Source organism: Bos javanicus, chromosome X, assembly GCF_032452875.1.
Source record: "Bos javanicus breed banteng chromosome X, ARS-OSU_banteng_1.0, whole genome shotgun sequence".
In the NCBI taxonomy this organism is placed as follows: Eukaryota; Metazoa; Chordata; class Mammalia; order Artiodactyla; family Bovidae; genus Bos; species Bos javanicus.
The window spans coordinates 73,076,773-73,101,936 of NC_083897.1; the positions used below are offsets into that span (position 1 = coordinate 73,076,773).

The 25,164-nt window shown below is 37.4% G+C and overlaps 1 protein-coding gene across 2 annotated transcripts in view; it reads right to left on the minus strand.

The window, feature by feature from the left end:
• Window positions 1–22,018, minus strand: part of LOC133243111 (TLR adapter interacting with SLC15A4 on the lysosome-like) — a 30,777-nt gene extending 8,759 nt beyond the window's left edge. The window contains exon 1 of one of the 2 annotated variants that reach the window (XM_061409607.1): window positions 19,266–22,018. The gene's annotated coding sequence lies outside the window, so the exon portion shown is untranslated. Of the gene's footprint in view, window positions 1–385; window positions 2,016–19,265 lie in introns of those variants that run through there. The other variant, XM_061409606.1, reaches the window with a different exon arrangement.
• Between the last annotated feature and the right edge of the window lie 3,146 nt (window positions 22,019–25,164).

Sequence of the window (25,164 nt, forward strand, 5' to 3'; positions counted from 1 at the left end):
AACAGACATTAAAGTGTGGGGTCATCTTTTTGCAGGGAGAAAGGAAGTCCTAGGAGTGTCAGAGACTACAAACCAAAAACACTCAACTCCAGGAAGGAAGGTGTGCCATGCAAAGCATATCCTCTAGTAGGGGGAGGGACTGGAGAGGGAAAGAAGGTACCTCCCTGGCCTAAGAGAAAAGATAAAAAATAGGTTGTTGTGGTGGTCCAGTCCCATACAGGTAAGCACTGGCACCATTTGCTTTGTTCCTACAAACCTAAGCAGCATGAGTTCTAATATGTCTGTTTTGTTCACACATCACTTTGTGTTTTGCCCATTTTCTCCCTCAGGTGTCTTGACACTTCATTTGTGGCCACTTTTGTCAAGTATGAAAGCTAACACTCACCACCATTCCCAAGCAAGGAAGTGGGAGAAGAGACAGCAGGAATGCAGAGTCCTTCAGTTCTTCCTGCCACTCTTTCCCTGGGCTGCAGAGATAAGGAGAGGAAAGAACCCTTAACTAGAGTTTGTTCTCTCAGACAGTTTAGCCCCTCCCACCAGGCTGGTGATGACTATAACCTGTTAGTCACCAGATGCCCAGAGTTCCCAGAATGGGTAAGCTCTTGCTCCATGAGGGCACTTATTTCCCAGCCAATCTGAGCACAGGGTCCCTGGCCCTTAGCAACGTCCCTGAGAAGGGCTGGGCCTTTGGACACAGCATCTAGCGTTGCTGAGCTGGAATCATCAGGCTGGCTGTGTTACTTCTACAAAACAGCTTCAGAGTAGAAACAATAATCTCCAGTAAAATCTATTATACCAGCATGTCAGGCTCTAGGGAGATGAGTGGAAAGAAAAAAAACCCCAGCAGGCAGAAAATACTGAAGACATTCCAGTTGGGAACTTTAGGATTGTGCTAAGACATTATTATCTCCTCCCTGCTTTTCATTGTTCAGCTCCTCTTCACTAGGTTTTCAGGGTGCCAGGTGCAGATGAGAACAGGGAATGTGGTTAACACCTTCACCCAGGTTGTGTTCTAAGAACTGATTGATCTGGGAGGTTTCTGTGTTCTGAGCTCATCTTAAGGGTTTCCAATAATGTTATTGATGTTTCAAATGGAAGAAATAAAGAACTTTGTTTAGAACGAGAGGGGGGAAATGCCATTGAGTGAATGGCCAGAATCTTTAGAGAAGCCTGCTGCTAAGTCACTTCAGTCGTGTCCGACTCTGTGCGACCCCATAGATGGCAGCCCACCAGGCTCCCCCGTCCCTGAGATTCTCCAGGCAAGAACACTGGAGTGGGTTGTCATTTCCTTCTCCAATGCATGAAAGTGAAAATTGAAAGTGAAGTTGCTCAGTCGTGTCTGACTCTTAGCGACCCCATGGAGTGCAGCCCACGAGGCTCCTTTGTCCATGGGATTTTCCAGGCAAGAGTACTGGAGCAGGGTGCCAAGAGAAGCCTGGGCAACCCCAAAAAGACAAACTGATTAGTTTCAAAGTAGAACGTGTATTTACATAAATCAGACGTTTCTTAGCTTAATTGAAGTTTAGATGAATTCTTTTTAACCAAGATGTAGGAAGTACTATAGAATGGTGCTCTCCAACAGCAATATATTTTGAGCCACATACATAATTTTAAGTGGCTACTTTTTTAAAAAAGAGGTGGGGTTGGTTATATATGGTTGACAAACATTCATCAAACTCCTGCTCTGTGTCAGATACTATGATACACGCTAGGAAAGAGATTTGGTCTCAGCCTAGAAAGAGTGCATTGCTTTCATAAAACTTCATCAGGTAGATTCGGAGAAGGCAATGGCACCCCCACTCCAGTACTCTTGCCTGGAAAATCCATGGATGGAGGAGCCTGGTAGGCTGCAGTCCATGGGGTCGCTAAAAGTCGGACACGACTGAGCAACTTCATTTTCACTTTCTACTTTCATGCATTGGAGAAGGAAATTGCAACCCACTCAGTGTTCTTGCCAGGGATGGGGAAGCCTGGTGGGCTGCCGTCTATGGGGTCGCACAGAGTCGGACATGACTGAAGCGACTTAGGAGCAGCAGCAGCAGCAGCAGCAGCAGCAGCAGCAGCATGTAGAGTAGGGATTTATTTCACCTGGATACTAAGAAACAATGGGTTTCCCTGGTCATTCAGTTGGTAAAGAATCTTCTCCTGCAATTCAGGAGACTGGGGTTCAGTCCTTGAATCAGGAAGATCCCCTGGAGAAGAGAATGGCAACCCACTCCAGTATTCTTTCCTGGAGAATTCCATGGAAAGTGGAGCCTGGCGGGCTACTGTTCATGGGATCGCAAAGAGTCAGCCACGACTGAGCGACTAACACTTAACTAAGAAACAATAACAAAAAGTAGTTTAAAAAAGAAAATTATGGGCCATTTGATTATGTGTGTGTGTGTGTGTGTGTGTGTTTTAACATTGTGAATCATGTTATTGGATATGGTACTGAGTAAGAGGGAGTGATTTTCAATCAGTAGGGACTACAGTGGATACAGTAGAAGTCTCACCCAAGTGTTGATCTGTGTAGCTCAAACTGTAACATAAAAATATGGAAGATGTATTAAAATATTCCTGAGACCCACTCCCAGAAATTCTGACTGTAGTTTTCAGATGAGGTAAGCAGATACTGCCAGCCTTATGAACCACACTCAGACTAGCATTGGTCTAAGCAACTGTTCTCTTAATGGTTTCCTCTGAAAAGGTTTTGAAAAACCACTATAGAAATTTGACTTAGTCACATGCATCATGCTTTTGCAATTTTGAAAACGAATGAGCCTGAGAAAGTGAAAATGCTGCATTTTAAATGTCAGAAATTTCTCAGTGGTTGGAAATAAGCATCGTTTTCTAGGCATGACTAGATAACATTTTCAAGTCACCAAACAAAAAAATCCTATTTGAATAAGCTGGAGTTTGTGCATGTCAAAACGCTTTCACATAAGTTTTCTAATTCTATTCATCACAGGTTTTATTCCAAGACTATCATATGAAAATGTAGAAACTTCAAAGTTTAAAATTTATGTTACAGCTATTAACAAAAAGTTGTAGTTATAAAACAGTTTTAAAAGATAACCAACTATTGCAGTTTTACTTTAGAGGTAATCTGTATTTCAGGGGAAAAGACAATGGGGGAAATACGGTATAGTAACAGATGACAAAGTGAAGAGGAACTAAAAAGCCTCTTGATGAAAGTGAAAGTGGAGAGTGAAAAAGTTGGCTTAAAGCTCAACATTCAGAAAACGAAGATCATGGCATCTGGTCCCATCACTTCATGGGAAATAGATGGGGAAACAGTGGAAACAGTGTCAGACTGTATTTTGGGGGCTCCAAAATCACTGCAGATGGTGACTGCAGCCATGATATTAAAAGACGCTTACTTCTTGGAAGGAAAGTTATGTCCAACCTAGATAGCATATTGAAAAGCAGAGACATTACTTTGCCAATAAAGGTCCGTCTAGTCAAGGCTATGGTTTTTCCTGTGGTCATATATGGATGTGAGAGTTGGACTGTAAAGAAGGCTGAGCACCAAAGAATTTATGTTTTTGAACTGTGGTGTTGGAGAAGACACTGGCGAGTCCCTTGGACTGCAAGGAGATCCAACCAGTCCATTCTGAAGGAGATCAGCCCTGGGATTTCTTTGGAAGAAATGATGCTAAAGCTGAAACTCCAGTACTTTGGCCACCTCATGCAAAGAGTTGACTCATTGGAAACGACTCTGATGCTGGGAGGAATTGGGGGTAGGAGGAGAAGGGGACGACAGAGGATGAGATGGCTGGATGGCATCACTGACTCAATGGATGTGAGTCTGAGTGAACTCCGGGAGTTGGTGATGGGCAGGGACGCCTGGCGTGCTGCGATTCATGGGGTTCCAAAGAGTCGGGCATGACTGAGCGACTGAACTGAACTGAGGGAGTATTCTAATTTCATTATTTTACACAGAGCTGTCCCGTTTTCCCAGCATAACTTATTGAAGAGGCTGTCTTTTCTCCATTGTATATTTGTGACTCCTTTGTCAAAGATAACATGTCAATAGGTGTGTGGATTTATCTCTGCAGTTTCTATCTTGTTCAATTGATCTATATTTCTAGTATTGTGCCATTACCTTACTTTCTTGATGATTGCAGCTTTGTAGTATAGTCATAAGTCAGGAAGGTTGATTCTTCCAACTCCATTCTTCTTTCTCAAAACTGCTATTTGGGGCTTTGTGTCTCCATACAAATTGCAAATTTTTTTCTTCTAGTTCTTTGGAAAATATTTGATAGGGATTGCATTGGGTCTGTAGATTGCTTTGGATAGTACAGTCATTTTCACAATATTTATTTTTCCATCCAAAAACATGGTGTATCTCTTCAGCTGTTTGTGTCATCTTTGATTTCTTTCATCAGTGTCTTTTAGTTTTCTGCATACAGGTCTTTTGTCTCTTTGGGTAGGTTTATTCCTAGGCATCATACTTTTTGTTGTGATAATAAATGGCATTATTGCCTTAATTTCTTTTTCTGATTTTTTGTTGTTAGTGTATAGAAATGCAAGGGATTTGTCTATTAATTTTGTATTTGTGATTTTACTAAATTCAATGATTAGCCCTAGTAATTTTCTGATATTATCTTTAGGGTTTTCTATGTATATTATCATGTCATCTGCAAACAGTGAGAGTTTCACTTCTTCTTTTACAGTATGGATTACTTTTATTTCTTTTCCTTCTCTGACTGCTGTGGCTAGGGCTTCCAGAACTATATTGAATAATAGTGGTGACAGTTGGCACCCTTGTCTTGTTCCTGATCTTAGAGGAAATGATTTCAATTTTTCACCATTGACAGTAATGTTTGCTGTGAGTTTGTTGTACCTTTATTATGTACCTTTACTATAGAAGTTAGACTCCTTCTATGCTGATTTTCTGAGAGTTTTTATTGCATATGGGTGTTCAACTGTGTTGAAAAATTAGTTAATATGATGTATCACATTGATTGATTTGCATATATGGAAGAATCCTTACATCCCTGGAATAAACCCCACTTGATCATGGTGTTTGATCCTTTTAATGTGTTGTTGATTCTGTTTCCTAGACTTTGTTGAGAATTTTTACATCTATGTTCATCAGTGATATTGGCTTGTAATTTTCTTTTTTTGTGTGATATCTTTGTCTGGTTTTGGTATCAGGGTGAAACAGGATAGGTGTTAGCTCTTCTCTAAATGTTTGGCAGAATTTGCCTGTGAAGCCATCTGTTGGAAGACTTTTTATCACAGTTTTGATTTCAGTACTTGTGATTAGTCTGTTCATATTTTTTATTTCTTCCTGGTTGAATCTTGGAGGTTTGTACCTTTCTAAGAATTTATCCATTTCTTCCAGGCTGTCCATTTTTATTGGCATATAGTTGCTAACAGTAGCCTCTCATGACAAATGCATTCTAAAGGATCTATATTGTTTATTCCCTTCTTTCATATTTTTTCTTTTTGATGTCTTATTTTACATCATCATTTTTATCCCTTAATAGTTCATTGTAGTTATAGTTGCTTTTACAATTTCTTTGTATTTTAATCTATATATTGGCTAGTTTAGGTGTTTTTCATTTTTTACTATATTTTTCTTTCCTAGTGGGATTTTTCCCTTTCCTGTGAATTCTTAATTCTTTTCATTGAGAGAGACCCTTCAGCATTTCTTTAAGGATAGGTTTAGTATTGATTAATTATTTTAGTCTTTGATTGTCTGGGAAGTTCTTTTTCTATTTTTCTTTTAATAATTTTATTTATCTATTTTTGGCTATGCTAGGTCTTCATTGCTGCTCTGGCTTTCTCTAGTTTCAGAGAGCATGGCCTATTCTCCAGTTTCAGTGCTCAAGTTTCTCACTGGAGTGGCTTCTCCTGTTGTGGAGCATGGGCTCCAGGGTGTGAAGACTTCAGTAGTTGTGACTCCCAGGCTCCAGAGCATAGGCCCAATAGTTGTGACACATGGGCTTAGTTGCTCCGAGGCATGTGGGATCTTCCCCGATCAGAGATTGAACCTGTGTCTCCTGAATTGGCAGGCAGATTCTTTACCACTGAGCCACCAGGGAAGCCCTCTTTTTCTATTCTAAATGATAATCTTTCTGGGTAGAATATCCGAGGTTGCAGGTTTTTCCCTTCCAACACTTTGAATATATTAAATATCATGCCACTCCTTCTAGTCTGCAAAGTTTCTGCTGTAAAATTAATTAGCTGATAGTTTTATGGGATTCCCTTGTAACTGATTGTGTTTCTCTTGCTTCTTTTAGAATTATCTTTTTTATCTTTGTCATTTTAACTGTGACATATCTTGGTATGGGATTCTTTGGCTTCATCTTATTTGGGAACTTTTGTGCTTCCTGTACCTGAATATCTGTTCCTTTCTTCAGATTTGGGAAGTTTTCATCCATATTACTCCATATAAGTTTTTGACACCCCTCTCTTTCTCTTCTACCTCTGGTACCCCTATACTGTGAATATTAAAGTGCTTAATGTTATATCAGAAGTCTCTTTGATTGCTTTCATTTTTAAAACATTAGTTTTTCTTTCTGCTGCTCTGAGTGCGTGATTTCCATCATTCTATCTTCCAGATTACTTTTTCATTTTTCTGTATCTCTTTATCTAGTATTCATTCATTGTAGGGTAATTTTTATATCAGGTATTGAAATACTTATTTTTGATTGGGTATATTTTAGTTTTTAGTTCCTTGTTTAAATATTCAGTGTTTGGATCAATTCTTTTTTGTAATTGATTTAACACTTCTATTATCAATATTTTGAATGCTCTATCTGGTAAATTCTTTATTTTGGTTTCATTATTTATTTTTTCAGTGTTTTGCCTTGCTTTCAATTGAGAGTAGTTCTCTGCCTCTTCACTTTGCTTAACTTCTTTTTCTCTGTGAATTTAAGTCAAATGGTTACATATTGTATTCTTTAAGTCTGTTTTTATGTTGGAGTGCCTCAAAAATATTATACCATTAAAAGCTGTTCCTCTTCTATAGCATAATGGACAGGGAAAATAAAACATAAAACATTGAGATCAGTTGAACTCTTCCTTTCTATATCTTTGTCTATCTAGGTGAAGCAGAGACAGGAAGAAGTGACCAGAATTTTAGATACTTACAAAATAAAGTATGTATTAATAAATATTTCTGTCAGTTTGAAAGTACTTCAAGAAATGAGGATGAAGATTTCCACCCTTAAGGTTCTACCACCTCAGATATTCAAAGACTGAGAATATTGTGGAGTAAGAATAAATGCCCATGTTTGTTTTATTTTGACTTCATATTTTAAGGCCATTTATATGAGGAAATAAAATATTCATGGGGTAAGAAGTACAGGTATATCCATTTTTGGAATGACTTAATTATGTCCCTGAAGATAAGGAAATCTGTATTTTATTATGAAAACATCACAAAAGGAAATTTTATCATGAACCATGTTTTGGGATACTTATCTGGTATTTTTCATCATACATTACAGTATAAAATGACTGATCCTCTGAGGAAATTTTTTTTCTCTAACTTAGCTGGCAGCAGTTTGTAGAGGCCCAGGTAAGATAATTAGCAAACTTACCTAGATACTTGAGTTTAACAACTTCATACTGGAAATTATCAAAATTGATATTATAACTTTATTTTATTTTATTTATTCATTTTTTTTAGGATTTTGAAATACTTCACAAGGCAAAGGAGAGCAGAGAGATTCTGAAATTTCTGAAGATAGAATTAATGGTCAGCAATAACACAAAATATATTTAGCAAGGTGGATCTACATATACTCCCATATACATCAGTTGCTTTTATTTATAATAGAGTTAAACTTTCATTAAAGTTAATCACTACCTAGACTAAGTTGTAATCACTAACATATGAGGCTTTCTTTTTTTTTTATATGAGACTTTCTATTTCCATTATGCATTAAAATCTCTCTATTACACTGTAAGCATTTTATTAATGTGGAACTGTATAAAAATAAGAATATTGTTTAATATCAACACCAGACTCTTCTTTTAAATCATTAGTAGCTGTCAATTCATAGTCATGAAATAGACTTTTAGTGCAATTTTTAATTTACTTTTAGTAAACGTTTATCAATACATTTAACAAAAGCCTATATACTGTACTGGGGCTGTTCAAAAGAATGAAAGTAAAAAAAGATCACTGGGCTCCATTCCAAATCCTCCCAGATGGAAATAGGGAGGAAATAAGAATTTGTATTTTTAACAAACCCCCCAGGTGACTTTTATTTTTTTCTTTTTGGTATACTAAAGTCTGGGAACCAGTACCAAAGAATAAAAAAATGTTAGGTCATCCCTCCACCTCTGCTATAAAATGGTAGTCTTCTTCCAAATCTGTTTCTCCTCCTGTGGTTTCCATCTTGTTGAATGGCACCTCCCTTCACTCAAACCCTAACTCTAAATCCTGAGACTCACTGTTAATATCACCCAATCCCTCACTTCTGTATGCCATAAATTACCAAACTCTAGATGTACTGGTTTTAATATCTCAGCTACTCCTCCAGCTCTCCAGCTATTGCCCTTTTTCCTGTCCTCATCATTCTTGCAAATATTTTAACTGCTTGCTTCCAGTTTTACTATTCTAATATCTGCCCTTTGCATTGGTGCTAAGTCAAGACTTTTCAACCTTGACTGAACATTGGAATCACCTGAGGAATTTTAAAAACTGGATCACATTTTTAATGATTTTAATGTGCACCTCGAGTTGTGAACAATAGAATTAGATCTTTCAAAACATAAATTTAATCAAATATATGTAGCTGCGGCAAAAAGTTTCTCACAGTGTGGTATAAGAAAACCACAGCCCTCAGAATCATCTGCACAACTTAATAAACATGTGGATTCCTGGACCTTTCCCTAGACCTCTAAAACTGAGCAAAGATATTTGAATTTTACATGAGCAGCTTTAGATTATGTACTAATTTTTGAGAAGTTTTTATCTATAGGTTAAAAATTTAAACTCTATATTCATTCTGTGAAACAAATTTCTGTAGATCATTCTTTACACGCTTTTTAGTTACATCCAACTATCTTCCCCATTAACCTTCCTTACCTATTTATAGTTTCCTAGATGTACCAGTTTTGCATTATCTTGCCTTTTTTTTACACACTTGCAAGCCCATATAATACCTATTTTTATCACAGCACTAATAACAGTTTAGAACTACTGTCTTCTTTGAAAGTCATAATTGTAAGTACTTCTTCAGTGTTCACTATGTTCCAGACATAGTGTCTGTTCGACAGTGCTGTATATGAGTTTACCTACATAGAGTGTTTACAACCCTGTGAGATAGGTGCTATAATCATACCTATTTTATGAATGAGGAAAATGAATTGCCAGGTAGAAACTTTCAAAAAGCTACAGAGTTAATAAGTGATAAATCTAGATTTTTGACCCATTACATAGGTGAGGTAAAAGGCCCTATTTTAATGGAGAAGAAGAGGATCTAAAAGGAGAGAAAGCAGCAAAAAGTGTGTCCGTAGTGTGTGTCCCTATAAAAGAAGTCTCACATATTGGCCCTCCTTATGGTCAAAATTCCCAGAGAGGTGGGAAATAGAGTCCTTAAAAATCCCACCTAGGTTTAGGGGAACCACAAAACAGAAAAGAATGGTACCTCTTGTTTCTAAAGTCAAGCCAGAGCCTCTCATTGCATCACAACTGAGAAATTGAAATTCTTAGGCAAGGGTCTAGGATAATGGGGCTGAGGGCAGCCTGGTAAACCCTTACTCCTCCATTACAGTGAATGAAAGAACATCCCAAACTTTCCCATGCCTTTTAAGGGAAAAAACAAAGACCAACCAGGTGAAAACAATAAAGGCTTATTTAATCAGATATTGCTATAATAAGTAGTCACCATCACTTACATTTTTCAAAAGCTCAAAGGCAAGCAAAGGAGTAGGAAATCTTTATAATGGAAAAAAATGAAGGCTTCAGATATGCTCTGATTGGAAACTGTTGGCAAGGGGGAACTGAAAGCAGACTAACTAGAAGCAGGGCATATTAGGTTTAATCTGTTAGGGAAGCATGTTTTGTTTCTGTCACTTAGTCCTAATTTGTAAGCAGAACCAAAAATTAAGGAAGCTGGCAGTTGTTGATTGTGTTCTGGCTGTTTTGAACTTATTGCTACAGGAGGTTGTTTGACTTCCTGCTCAGTTTACTGCAAAGGTTGTGGTTTGGCTTCCTGAGTTAGTTGTTGCAGGTTATGGGTTTGACTTCTGTTTTCATATAAGAACTGGCCTTTGTCTATTTGTGTATTCAGTTTCACATTCCATTATAAGAGAGGATCAAAGATGGTTGAGGGTGAGCCCGCAGATATAGAAATCTTAAAGTTCATGAAATGGATGATGGGAGACTTTTATGAACCTGGTGATCAGAGAATAAAGGGAGATAGATACATCATTGACAATTTAAAATCAGCTTTTCCTTTAAAATAGAGAAAATGCCTATCATATGGAAACATTTTGCCCCTTTTAATCCCTTATTCCCCAGAGAATAAGAAAACTCAGGATGATTGACATCCAGCATAACAACATTAACATGAGCTGCCCAAAGGACTATTAATCTGGGGAATATAAAAAGTTTACTGACTTTGCAGATTTAACACCCTGACAGTCATCCACTGAGAAGGCATTTTTATCATCTCCCCTTCAAAATTCCCTGTAATGGATTGAATGGTAGCCTCTGAAAAGATATGTCCACATCCTAATTCTTAGAATTTATTAATACTAGCTTATTTAGAAAAGGGGTCTTTGCAAATGTCAGAATCTTGACATGAGGAAATCACCCTGAATTATCCATGTGGGTCCTAAATGTAATGACAATAGTCCTTATTAGAGTGATATTATAGAAAGAAGATAAGCCACCATGACCTCTGAGATAGAGATTGGAGTGATGTGACCTCTTGCCAAAGAATGTCTGGAAACAATTGAAGCTGAAAGAGGCAAAGAATGGTTTCTCCCCAAGAGACTCCAGAGGGAATGCAAACCTACTAACACGTTTATTTCAAACTTCTGACCTCAGGGTTGTGAGAAATTAAATATCTACTATTTTAAGCCATTCATTTTGTGGTAATTTGTTATGGAAGTCAAAGGAAACTCATATTATGCCCCATGTGCAATTTCCCAAAATTAAGACAAAAGAGAATAAAAACTTCTAGGGACGTGAGTAAAGTCAAAAGAGGAAAAGGTTTCCCATTATACCATTAGAGGATGAACACAGGGCTGCCCCTAAATTCACAGTATAAATGAAAAAGCTAGTAGAATAAAGCAAGAGTCATTCCCAAGTCTCAAGTAACCTTTATAAATTCTGCAATGCAGATAGTTTGAAAAGGAAAGTGGCTACATAATGAAAATAACATAGTTGTATGATACCAGCATTTCTGAAAAATGAAATAAAACACAAGAAAATACTACAGTATATATTTTTTAATAGTTTTAAACTCAGAACTCACTCAGGATAGAAAAGCAGTGAGCACTGCTTCAAAACTTTTCAAGGTGAATTAACCCACAGTCACCTGAGGCAAAAATTATAATTAAGATATAGAATACATTGCCTAAAGCTTGAGAGGAATACCTGAAGAATGAGTTTCTTTGGGGAATTAGGTCATTCAAATGTACCCATGTATACTAGTGTATTTAGAAAGTCAAACAATGTCAAGGACAAACATGAAAAAGTATACTGTTCATTGATTGGGAAGAATTAATATTGTTAAAATGATCATACTACTAAAGGCAATCTACAGGTTCAATGCAATCCCTATCAAAACAGGCAATTTTCACAGAACTAGAACAAAAAATACTAAAATATCTATGGAAATGAAAAGGCCCAACTAGCTGAACCAATTTTGAGAAAGAGAAACAGAGCTGGAAGAATCACACTCTCTGACTTCAGACTAAAAATACAAAGCTATAGTAATCAAAACATTATGGTACTGGCACAAAAATAGACACATGAATCAACAGAACAGAACAGATAGCCCAAAATAAACCCATACACTTATAGTTAATTGATCTACAACAAAGGAAGCAGATTATACAATGGAGAAAAGACAGACTCTTCAATAAGTGGTATTGTGAAAACTGGACAGCTACCTGTGAAAGAATGAAATTAGAACATTTCTCACACTATATACAAAAATAAACTCAAATGCATTAAAGACATAAACATTATATCAGAAACCATTAAACTCTTAGAGGGAAACATATGCAGAACACTCTTTGACATAAAACATAGTAATTTTTTTGGATCTATCTATCTAAAGCTAAGGAAATGAAATGAGAAATAAACAAAGGGGACTTAATTAAACTTAAAATCTTTTGCCCAGGAAAGGAATCCATTGATAAAATGAAAAGAAAATTTACGGAATAGGAGAAAATATTTATTAATGACATGACCAATAATGGATTAATGTCCAAAATATATAAACAGTTCATACAAGTAAACTTCAAAAAAAATAACAATAGCAACCCAATAAAAAACCGGGCAAAAGATCTAAATAGATATTTTTCAAAGATGCCATACAGATGGACAAAAAGCACATGAAAAGAGGCTCAACATCGTGAATTATAAGAGAAATGGAAATAAAACCAAACAAAATGAGATACTACCTCACACTGTCAGACTGGTTGTCATCGAAAAGACCACAAAATTTTTGGTGAGGATGTGGGGACAGGGAACTCTCGTACACTGTTAATTGTTAAGTGGTGCTGCTGCTATGGAAAATAGTATGGAGATTCCTACAGAAACTAAAAAGAGAACTAACACATGACCCTTTGTCTGTGTAGGTCATGATGAACCACACCTTACCTATTTCCTGAGAAACCTATATAAGGGTCAAGAAACAACAGTTAGAATTGGACATGGAAAAACTGAGTGGTTCAAAATTGGGAAAAAGTACAAGGCTGTGTATTGTCACCCTGCTTATTTAACTTATAAGCAGAGTGTGTGTGTGTGTGCTCGGTCACTCAATCATGTCCTACTTGTTATGACTCCCTGGACTGTAGCCCACCAAGTTCCTCTCTCCATGAGATTTCCCAGGTAAGAATACTAGAATGGGCTGCCATTGTCTACTCCAAGGAATCTTTCCGACACAGGGATTGTATCCACGTCTCTTGTATCTCCTGCTTTGGCAGATGGATTCTTTACCAGTGTGCCACCTAGGAAGCCCTATATGCAGAATACATCATGCAAAATGCTGGGCTGGATGAATCACAAGCTGGAATCAAAATTGCTGGAAGAAATACCAACAACCTCAGATATACAGATGATACCACTCTAATGGCAGAAAGTGAAGAGGAACTAAAGAGCCTTTTGATATGGGTGAAAGTGGAGATTGAAAAAATTGGCTTGAAAGTCCACATTAAAAATTAAAATTATGGCATCTGGTCCCATCACTTCATGGCAAATGGAAGAGGAAAAAGTGGAAGCATGGACAAATTTTATTTTCTTGGGCTCCAAAATCACTGTGGATGGTGACTCCAGCCATGCAATCAAAAGACACTTGCTCTTTGGAAGGAAAGCTATTGCAAACCTAGACAGTATATTAAAGAGCAGAGACATCACTTTGCCAACAAACGTCCATGTAGTCAAAGCTATGGTTTTTCCAGTATTCATGTATGGATGTGAGAGCTGAACCACAAAGTCTGAGTGCTGGAGAACTGATACTTTCAAATCATGGTGCCAGAGAAGACTCTTGAGAGTCCCTTGGGCTGCAGTGAGATCAAACCAGTCAATCCTAAAGCAAATCAGTCCTGAATATTCATTGGAAGGGTTATTTGCTGAAGTTGAAGCCTCAATACATTGGCTACCTGATGTAAAGAGCCAACTCATTGGAAAAGACCCTGAGGCTGGAAAAGATTGAAGGCAAAAGGAGAAGGGGGTAGCAGAGGATGAGATGGTTAGATAGCATCATGGACTCAATGGACATGAATTCTGAGAAACTCCAAGAGATAGTGGAGGATATAGGAGCCTGGTGTGCTACAGTCCATGGGGTTGTGAAGAGTCAAACACGACTTAGTGACTGAACACATGACACAGCAATATCACTTCTGAGTATACATCCAACACACACACACACACACACACAAAAAAAAAATCACCCATTCAAAAAGATACATGCACTCCAGTGTTCATAACAGCATTATTTATGATTGCTGATATAGGGAAGCAAGTTGTGTCTATCAACAGAGATATATATATATATATATATATATATATATATATATATATATATATAATTACTCAGCCATGGACTTCCTCAGTAGCTCAGCTGGTAAAGAATCCACCTGCAATGCAGGAATGCAGGAGACCCCAGTCCGATTCTAGGGTCAAAATTCCTGGGTCAGGAAGGTCCACTGGAGAAGGGATAGGCTACCCACTCCAGTATTCTTGGGCTTCCCTGGTGACTCAGATGATAAAGAATCCTCATGCAATGTGGGAAACCTGGGTTCGATCCCTGTGTTGGGAATATCCCCTGGAGAAGGGAAAGGCTACCCACTCAAGTATTCTGGCCTGGAGAATTCCATGGACTGTATAGTCTATGGGGTCACAAAGAGTTGGACACGGCTGAGCAACTTTCACTTTCATTTTTCATTACTCAGCCATAAAAAGAATGAAATTTTTCCATTTGCAACAAGCACCATGAATGGATTTAAAGCACATTATGCTAAATGAAATGTCAGACAAAGACAGACAGATACTCTTTGACATCACTTGTATATGGAATATTTTAAAAAAATGAAACAAACCAATGAATATAACAAAACAGAAACAGACTTATGGATAGAGAACAAATTAGTGGTTACCAATTGGGAGAGGGGAAATGAGGAGAAATTTTGGAGTAGGGGATTAAAAGGTACAGACTGTAATGTATAAAATAAATAAAGTATGAGGATAAATTGCATAACAAGAAATATAACCAATATTTCATAATACCTATAAATGCAGTATAACCTTTAAAATTGTGAATCACTATATTCTACACCTGTAGCTTACATAGGTTTTGTTCATTGACTATATCTCAATTAAAAAAATTAAAAGCAGCAAGAAAATTTTAAAAATAAAAACACCTTTGCCAGATAAACAAATGCTGAGGGCATTTGTTACCAATGGACCCAGTAGAGCTACCACACAAGAAATGTTGAAAAGATTCATTTAGGATAAAATGAAAGGGCACTAAACAATAATTCAAAGACATAAAAAGATATATAGAATTACAGTATTGGTAACCACACAAATAAATATAAATTCCAGTTTTATTTTATTTTTGTTTGTAACTCTTTTTTTAATTCCTATATGAATTAAAAGATAATGCATAAAAACAATAAATCTGCATTATTGGTTACATAATGTATAAAGATGGATTTGTGATAAAAACAAAAGTTTTTGGAAAAATACGCATGAGTAAAATTTTTATATATTGTTTTAGACAAGATTGTATCAATTAGAAATATAACATTATAAATTTAGAATATTAATTGCAATTTCTGTGATAACCACAAAGAAAATATATTTAAAATATACACAAATAGAAATAAGAAGGGAGTCAAAACTCTCTACAGAAATAAGCTACAGAAAAAAACTAAATACAAATGATGGCAGTAATGGGAGAGATGAAGGACAGAAATGGTGTCATATCAAAACAAATACAAAATAACAGGCACTGCTATTTATTAGTAATTGCTTCAAATGTAACTTCAACTAAAAGGTGTATATTGAAATATGGATTTAATAACATGGTCTAACTATATGCTGTCTATAAGAAACTCACTTTATATCCCAAAACACAAACAGGTTAAAGCTGAAATGATGAGGCGTCCTCATTAGGAGGTCCTAAGTTGGTGGAGGAATGACAGAGGGAGATCACTTTCTCCCCTACAAATTCATTGAAAGAATATTTGAACCCTGAGCAAATTCCACAAAACAACTTCTGAATGCTGGTAGAGGACATCAGGCATCCAGAAAGGCAGCCCATTGTCTTCGAAAGGAGGTAGGACAAAATATAAAAGATAAAAAGAAACACAAAAGAGATAGGGATGGAGATCTGGCCTGGTAAGGGAGTTTTAAAGAGGAGAAGTTTCCAAGCACCAGGAAACACTCTCACCAGTGGGTCTGTGGGGAGTTTTGGAATCTCAGAGGGCAACATAATGGGGAGAAAATATAAATAAATAAATAAATAAAACCCTCAGATTATGTGCCTAACAGCAACTCCTAGCTCTCCCATCCACCACCAGCAAGCGGGGGCTGAACAGGGAGGCGCAGGCTGCATTGCTTAGGGTAACGACTGGGCTTGAATGCCCTGAGGGCAATCAGAGGGAACTAATGTGAAATAGCAACCCAAACTGTGGGATAGCCAGAGAAAGAGAGAGAAAAAAGAGAGAGGAAGAGAGAGAACTATCCTGCAAAAAGCCCTAACCTAAGGCATTGCCAGGCACGCTCACAGAACAAAGGACTGAGCAAATACCAGAGGAGAGTTAGCTGACTGTGGGCCAGCCCATCCCCCACCAGAGACAGGGACGCAGCGGGGGAGCAACCAGAGCTGGAAAGGGACAATCTCAGTCCCAGAGAGGCATCCTCTACCAAACTGTAAGCAGGCTTCCAGTCGCTAACTAAGACTTCTTGGGATTCTTGATGGTTGACATTCACCGGGAGAGTCACAGACAGAGATCAGCTCTCCAGAAGAGACACACAGCACACTTGAGACAGGCGCGCCTGCTACCATCCAGGAAACTGAGCGGCTGGGACTGGGGAGGTGATAAGATGCACTCACCACCTGGGGAGATTGCGCTCACCAACCACCTCGTTGCCTGAGATGCTCGGACCTGGAAAGGGCACAAAACGCAGGCCCAACCAAGTCTGCACCTTTGTGGAGTACCTGAGAACCTGAAACTGAGCGGTTTAGACCTGGGATGGGCACGCAACGCACGGCCCGCCTCAGACAGTTCCCCGTCAGAGCAACCTAGAGCCTGAGAAGTGTAGACTGGGAAAGCGCACATGCTGTGAGTGCAGGCAAACCCAGTGTGGCCAAGACACTGTGAGCAATCCCCACACATGCCAGTGATATATGTTTGCAGTGTTCCTCCCTCCCCACAGCATGACTGAACAAATGAGCCTAAATAAGTGACCACTTACGCCCCCTTGAGTCAGGGGGGAAATTAGACACTGAAAAGACCAGCAAAATGAAGAAGCTAAAATAAACAAAGGGAACAGCTCTAGAAGTGACAGGTGCAACAGACTAAAACCCTGTAGTCAGCACCGACTATATTGGAAGGGGCCTATAGATCTTGACCATTATAAGCTGGATCAAGAAACTATCTGAAACTGAACTGATCCCACACAGCCCACAACAGCTCCAGAGAAATTACTAGATATATACTTACTATTATCAATTTTAAAATGTATTATTTTTTATTTTTAGTCCTCTATTACTCCTTTAATTTTCATATTTATAACCTACTATTACCTTGCAAAAAAAAGAAACTATGTTTAAAGCAAACTTCATATATATATTTTATAATTTTTGTGACTTTGTTTTCTTAATATTGTATTTTTTTTGCTCTTTCTTTTCTTATTTTTTAACTTTACAATATTGTATTTTTGAGAGTCTAACCTCTACTCTAGATTTTTAATCTTTGCTTTTTGGTATTTGTGATCAATTTTGTACCTTTAAAAACAAAATCTTCAGTACCTATTTTTACTTGGGAGTGTGATTACTGGCTTGATTGCTCTCTACCCATTTTGACTCTCCTTTCTCTCCACAAGGTCGCCTCTAACTCCAACTCCTCCTTTTCTTCTCTACCCAACTCTGTGAATCTCTTTGTGTGTTCTGGGCTATGGAGAACACTTAGGAAACTGATTACTGGCTGGATCTGTCTCTCTCCTTTTGATTGCCCCTTTTCTCCTCCTGGTCACTTCTGTCTCCTTCCTCCCTCTTCTTTTCTCAGTGTAATTCTGTTAACCTCTCTGAGGGTTCCAGACTGTGGAGAACACATAGGGAATTGATTACTGGCTAGCTTGTTCTCTCCCCCTTTTATTCCACCTCTTCTCTTCCTGGTCACTTCTATCTCCCTCCTCCCTCTTCTCTTTGCCATGTAACTCTGGGAACCTCTCTGGGTGTCCCTCACTGTGGAGAATCTTTTCATCTTTAACCTAGATGTTTTATCATCAGTTCTGTATAGATGGAGAAGTCTTGAGGCTACTGTAAGAATAAGGCTGAACACCAGAGACAGGAAGTTTAAGCCCAAAATCTGAGAACAGCACAACTTCTGTCTCCAGGGAACATTAATCTATAAGAGCTCATCCGAAAGCCTCCATACCTACACTGAAACTGACCTCCACCTAAGTGCCAACAAGCTCCAGAGCAAGACATACCATGCAAATTCTCCAGCAACACAAGAACTTCAATATAAAGGCTGCCCAAAGTCACATCAATCTCATCTTAAAACTCACTACTGGACACTTATTTGCACTCCAGAAAGAAGAAATCCAGCTAAATCCACCAGAATGCTGCAGCAAGCTTCCCTAACCAGGAAACCCAAAAAGCCATCCATTCAACCCTACCCACAGGGAGGAATCTCCACAATAAAGAGGAACCACAAACTGCCAGGATACAGAAAGGCCAACACAAACACAGCAATCTCAACAAGATGAAAAGGAAGAGAAACACTCAGCAGGTAAAGGATTAATGCCCACCAAACCAAACCAAAGAAAAGGAGATAGGGAGTCTACCTGAAAAAGAATTCAGAATAATGATGGTAAAAATGACCCAAAATTTTGAAAACAAAATGGAATTACAGATAAATATCCCAGAGACAAGGATTGAGAAGATGCAAGAAAAGTTTAACAAGGACCTAGAAGAAATAAAAAGAGTCAATCAATAATGAATAATGCAATAAATGAGATAAAAAACACTCTGGAGGGAGCCAACAGTAGAATAATGGAGGCAGAAGATAGGATAAGTGAGGTAGAAGATATAATGATAGAAATAAATGAAGCAGAGAGGAAAAAAAATTTTTTCCTGTTTTTGTACAAATGTAAAAAAAGATTGAATAGCCTTTTTAACCTTAACTCTTTTTTTGTCTAACAGTTTTAAGATTATTTTTATTAAGAGTTTTTGTTTTTTAGTTTTAGAGTTACCCATGTCATAAAATCTACTATCTTTTTTATCTCTTTATCGAAAAGATTTTTACTTTCCACTCTTCACCCTATCTATCTTATGTAGGGGGGTCTGTGACACCCTGAGTGGGGTCCTAAGCCATCCGAAAACTGTACAATGGGGGAGACTTACCTTTGGGTCCCTGTTCGGGCACCACTTGCCGGGGTCCAGCCCCAGCAGGATCCAGGGGTACCCTCAGGATGACGACCTAGGAGAAAGGATAGCAAAGCAGAGAGCAGGGCTTGATCTTTCTTGTTAAACACAGAAAGACAACAAATCTCCTGGCACGGAACTTGTTCTGTTCACGGAGCCTGCAGGCACCCTCTCGGTGGGGTGAGGATGCAGGGCGCCCCCTCCCTGGTGAAGACTCAAGGCGCCTTCCCGATCAGGTCTTAGAAGCCCAGGCAAAAAAGTGAACTCAGAGAGCTCCTGTGCCCCAAGGAGTCTTCCTGAAAGAAGAACAGAGAGAAAAGGAGGGAAAAGAAAGAAAGAAAAAAAAAAAAAAGAATGACATGGGGAGACCAAGCTTCAGTGAGCGAGGCCTATAACTTTATTTTTAAAAGGAACTTTTATACCTTGACTTGTACATAGAAGGAAATGAAAGTGCAAAGTCATACAGAGTCAGCCCAAACATTACATCTGTTTTGTCATTATCAAAACCAGGATTTTTTTTGCATACCTTTTCCACAAACAATGTTGTGTACAATATCTGGCCTTGGAGGCTTGTGGACATTTTATGACCCTTTTTTGATAAAGCCTGCTCACCCAGAAAACTTATTTTCTCTTGAAGTGTTTTTTCTTTATATTTTTAATCTATGTCAGCCTTAGAAAGTGCTAATCAGAGTTACATTCTCACAGAGCAAAGGTGCAGTAAGTTACAACAAAGAAAGAACCAACTAGCTCAAAGGTCTGATGTGGTTAATTCCAAGACTGTTACTTGTTTTTCTTATATTCCAACTATGTTAACTAATGCACTCTCAGGTGTACAATGGATAAGGGATATGGGCACTTGGCAGCAAGCACTGGCTTAACAATGAAATCCTACACCAGCACTACTCTAATAGTTTTTAACTCTTTGAAAGGCTCTACATTTTTAGAATGTTTTAGGCTTCCCATGTCTCTCACGGTTGGGAGGCTGTAAACAGTCACATGCGTAGCTGCAAGAGTCTAGATAAGCCTGTCAGGCAAGCTAGAAAGCCACCAGAGGGGTTTGAATTGAAACACTCCTATCATGCCCAGAGACTAATTAACTAAAGCCCTAAGGTGATTTTTTCCAGAGAAAGTTGGTCGGGGATAGCCCCCTGTTAATGACAAAAGAGTTGGTAAAAGACATAATATAATAAACAGTAGACAGATTTGGGTTTTGGGGTAGATGCTCGAACAGATTCAGGGGGTACTTTGAGTTCTGATAAGCCTTGCTCGTCAGATCTCTTCCACATGACCTTGTCATGGGTGGGATCTCCCGTGGTGGCTCCTGACATAACACCTATCCTACTCAAACTTTTCCAGAAAATGGCAGAGGAAGGTAAACTTCCAAAATCATTCTATGAGGCCACCATCACCCAAAACCAGACAAAGATGCCACAAAAAAGGAAAACTAAAGGCCAATATCATTGATGAACATAGATGGAAAAATCCTTAACAAAACTCTAGCAAACATAATCCAACAACATATTAAAATGATCATACATCATGACCAAGTGGGCTGTATCCCAGGGATGCAAGGATTCTTCAATATCTGCAAATCAATCAACATAATATACCACATTAACAAATTAAAAAATAAAAACCATATGATTATCTCAATAGATGCAGAGAAAGCCTTTTACAAAATTCAACATCCATTTATGATAAAAACCCTCCAGAAAGCAGGCATAGAATAAACATATCTCAACATAATAAAAGTTATATATGACAAACCCACAGCAAATATTATCATCAGTGGTGAAAAACTGAAAGCATTTCCCCTAAAGTCAGGAACAAGACAAGGGTGCCCACTCTCACCACTCCTATTCAACATAGTTATGGAAGTTTTGGCCACAGCAATCAGAGCAGAAAAAGAAATAAAAGGAATCCAGATTGGAAAAGAAGAAGCAAAGCCCTCACTGTTTGCAGATGACATGATCTTCTACATAGAAAACCCTAAAGATTCCACCAGAAAATTACTAGAGCTAATCAATGAATATAGTAAAATTTCAGGATATAAAATTAGCACAGAGAAATCCCTTGCATTCCTATACACTAACAATGAGAAAACAGAAAGAAAAATTAAGGAAACAATTCCATTCACCATTGCAACGAAAAGAATAAGATACTTAGGAAGAGATTCACCTAAAGAAACAAAAGACCTATATATAGAAAACTATGAAACACTCGTGAAAGAAATCAAAAAGGGCACAAATAGATGGAGAAATATACCATGTTCATGGATTGGAAGAATCAATAGAGTGAAAATGAGTATACTACCCAAAGCAATCTATAGATTCAGTGCAATCCCTGTCAAGCTACCAACGGAATTTTTCGCAGAACTAAGACAAATAATTTCACAATTTGTATGGAAATACAAAAAAACCTCGACTAGCCAAAGCAATCTTGAGAAAGAAGAATGGATCCGGAGGAATCAACCTGCCTGAATTCAGGCTCTACTACAAAGTCACTATCATCAAGACAGCATGGTACTAGCACAAAGACAGAAATATAGATCAATGGAACAAAATAAAAAGGCCAGAGATGAATCCATGCAACTATGGGCACTTTATTTTTGACAAAGTAAGCAAGAATAACATCGAAAAGACAATCTCTTTAACAAGTGGTGCTGGGAAAACTGGTCAACAATTTGTAAAAGAATGAAACTAAAACACTTTCTAACATGATACACAAAAAAAAACTCAAAATGGATTAAAGATCTAAACATAAGACCAGAAACTATAAAACTCCTAGAGGAAAACACAGGCAAAACACTCTCTGACATAAACCATAGCAGGATCCTCTATGATCCACCTCCCAGAATATTGTAAATAAAAGCAAAAATAAACAAATGGGACCTAATTAATTTTAAAAGCTTTTGCACAACACAGGAAAGTATAAACAAGGTGAAAAGACAGCCTTCAGAATGGGAGAAAATAATAGCAAACCAAGCAACCAACAAACAATTAATCTCAAAAATATACAAGCAACTCCTGCAGCTCAATTCCAGAAAAGTAAACGACCCGACCAAAAAATGGGCCAAAGAACACATTTCTCCAAAGAAGACATGCAGATGGCTAACAAACACATGAAAAGATGCTCATTATCACTCATTATCAGAGAAATGCAAATCAAAACCACAATGAGGTACCATTTCATGCCATTCAGAATGGTTGCTATAAAAAAGCCTACAAGCAATAAATGCTGGAGAGGGTGTGGAGAAAAGGGAACTCTCTTACACTATTGATAGGATTGCAAACTAATTCAGCCACTCTGGAGAACAGTGTGGATATTCCTTAAAAAACTGGAAATAGAACTGCCATATGACCCAGTGATCCCACTACTGGGAATACACACCGTGGAAACCAGAATTGAAAGAGACACGTGTACCCCAATGTTCAAGGCAGCACTGTTTATAATAGCCAGCACATGGAAGCAACCTAGATGTCCATCAGCATATGAATGGATAAGAAAGCTCTGGTACATATACACAACGGAATAATACTCAGCCATTAAAAAGAATACATTTGAATCAGTTTTAATGAGGTGGATGAAACTGGAGCTAATTATCCAGAGTGAAGTAAGTTAGAAAGAAAAACACCAATACACTATACTAACGCATATACATGGAATTTAGAAATATGGTACTGATAACCCTGTATGTGAGATAGCAAAAGAGACACAGATGTATAGAACAGTCTTTTGGACTCTGTGGGAGAAGGCAAGGATGGGATGGTTTGGGAGAATGTCATTGAAACATGTATATTATCATATGTGAAACAGATCACCACCCCAGGTTCGATGCAAGAGACAGGGTGTTCAGGGTTGGTGCACTGGGATGACCCAGAGGGATGGGATGGGGAGGGAGGTGGGAGCGGTTTCAGGATAGGGAACACATGTACACCCATGGCTGATTCATGTCAATGCATGGCAAAACCACTTCAATATTGTAAAGTAATTACCCTCCAATTAAAATAAATACATTTATATTAAAATAAATTAAAAACTGTGAATGTATACAATGGAATATTATTCAACCTTAAAGAGGAAGGAAGGAGGTTCTGACACATGCTGCAAAAAAATAAAAAAATAAATAAATAAATAAATAACTGAAACAATGTAAATAGAATCCCATGCAAATAATAAAAATAGAGCTGGAATACCTATAATAACATCAAATAAAATAAACTTTAAGTCAAATACTATTATAATAAGCAAAGAAAGACATTAAACACCGACAAAAGGGTGAACGTATCAAAAAAGTTTGACCATATACATACACAGGAAACAATGGAGCCTTAAATATATATAAAACAAATGTTGATGCTGTAGGGAGATAGTTATATGATAAGAGCTGGAGATATCAATGCTCCACTTTCAAAACAGATATAACTTGTATTCAGAAAATCAATAACAAAATAGGGAACTTGGAAAACAATATAACCTAAACATATAGGAAAACATATAGGACTCTACCCAAAAGCAGCAGAATACACCTTCTTCGTGAGAGTGCATCGACTATTCTCTTCGTCAGACCAGATAGGAAAAATGTAAAAGCAATAGAGGGCACCAATGGAGCCAAATGTTGGTTTTCTGAAAAAAACCAACAAGTTTTATAAAACTGTAGTTATGCTGACAAAATGAAAAAAAGGAGAAGGCTCAAAATATTAAAATAAGGAGTGCAGACATTACTGTTAATCTCAGAGAAGTTGAAAAAATGAGAAAACTATCAATGATTTTAGACCAACAAATTAGTTAATCTAAATGAAATGAAAAAAAAAAAATCTGAGAAACATACAAACAACTAAAACTGACTCAAGAAAAAAATTGAAAATCTGGAAAGAACTAAGAGATTAAATCTGTCATCAAAATCCTCCAAACAAAGAAAAGTCCAAGATCAGACAATTTTAATGGTAAATTTTGACAAACATTTGGAAAAAAAAAAAAAAAGAAGTTAACACCAATCTTTCTCAAACTCCTCTGAAAAATAGAGAATGATGAAATGTTTTCTAACTCATTCTATGAAGCCAGCATACCCTCATACCAAAGCCAGATTATGATATTGCAAGAAAGGACAATTACTGACTAATATCTTTTATTAATATCCTTGTAAAAATATTAACCAAATTACTTGTAAACTGCATGCAACAACATATTAAAATGATTATATACCACAAACAAGCAAGACTTATCCTGTAAATGTGAGTAGTTCAACATAAGAAAATCAAACATTTCAATATACTACATTAATGAAAGTAAAAACACATAATCATCTCAATTGAATTAAAAAAAAAAACATTTGACAAATACCATTTCATGATAAAAAAAAAATTCAGAAAACTAGGATTAGAAGGAAACTTATCCAACATGATAAAGGGAATTTATATAAACAACAACACAGCTAGCATTAGTATAAATTGGTGGACTGAAACCTTTCCCCCTAAGATCAGGAACAAGACAAAAATGGCTACTTTCTCCACTGCTATTCAACACTCTTACTGGAGTTCCAGCCATAAGAATTAGATAAGTTAAAGAAATAAAAGACATCCAATGTGGAAGGATAAAGCTAAATTATCAGTATTCACAGATAATGTGATTTCATATATAGAACATTTCAAAGAATCCACAAAGAAGCAACTAGAGCTTAAATTAATTCAGCAAAGTTTCAGAGTAAAAGATTAACACAAAAAAGAGCAGTTTGTCTCTGTACAAGAGTGATGAAAAATCTGAAAATAAAAATCAAGAAAACAATTCCATTTTAACTGAACTGGGGTCTCCTGCATTGCAGGCAGATTCATTACCGGCTGAGACACCAGGAAAGACAACCCAGGGGTCAAACCCATGT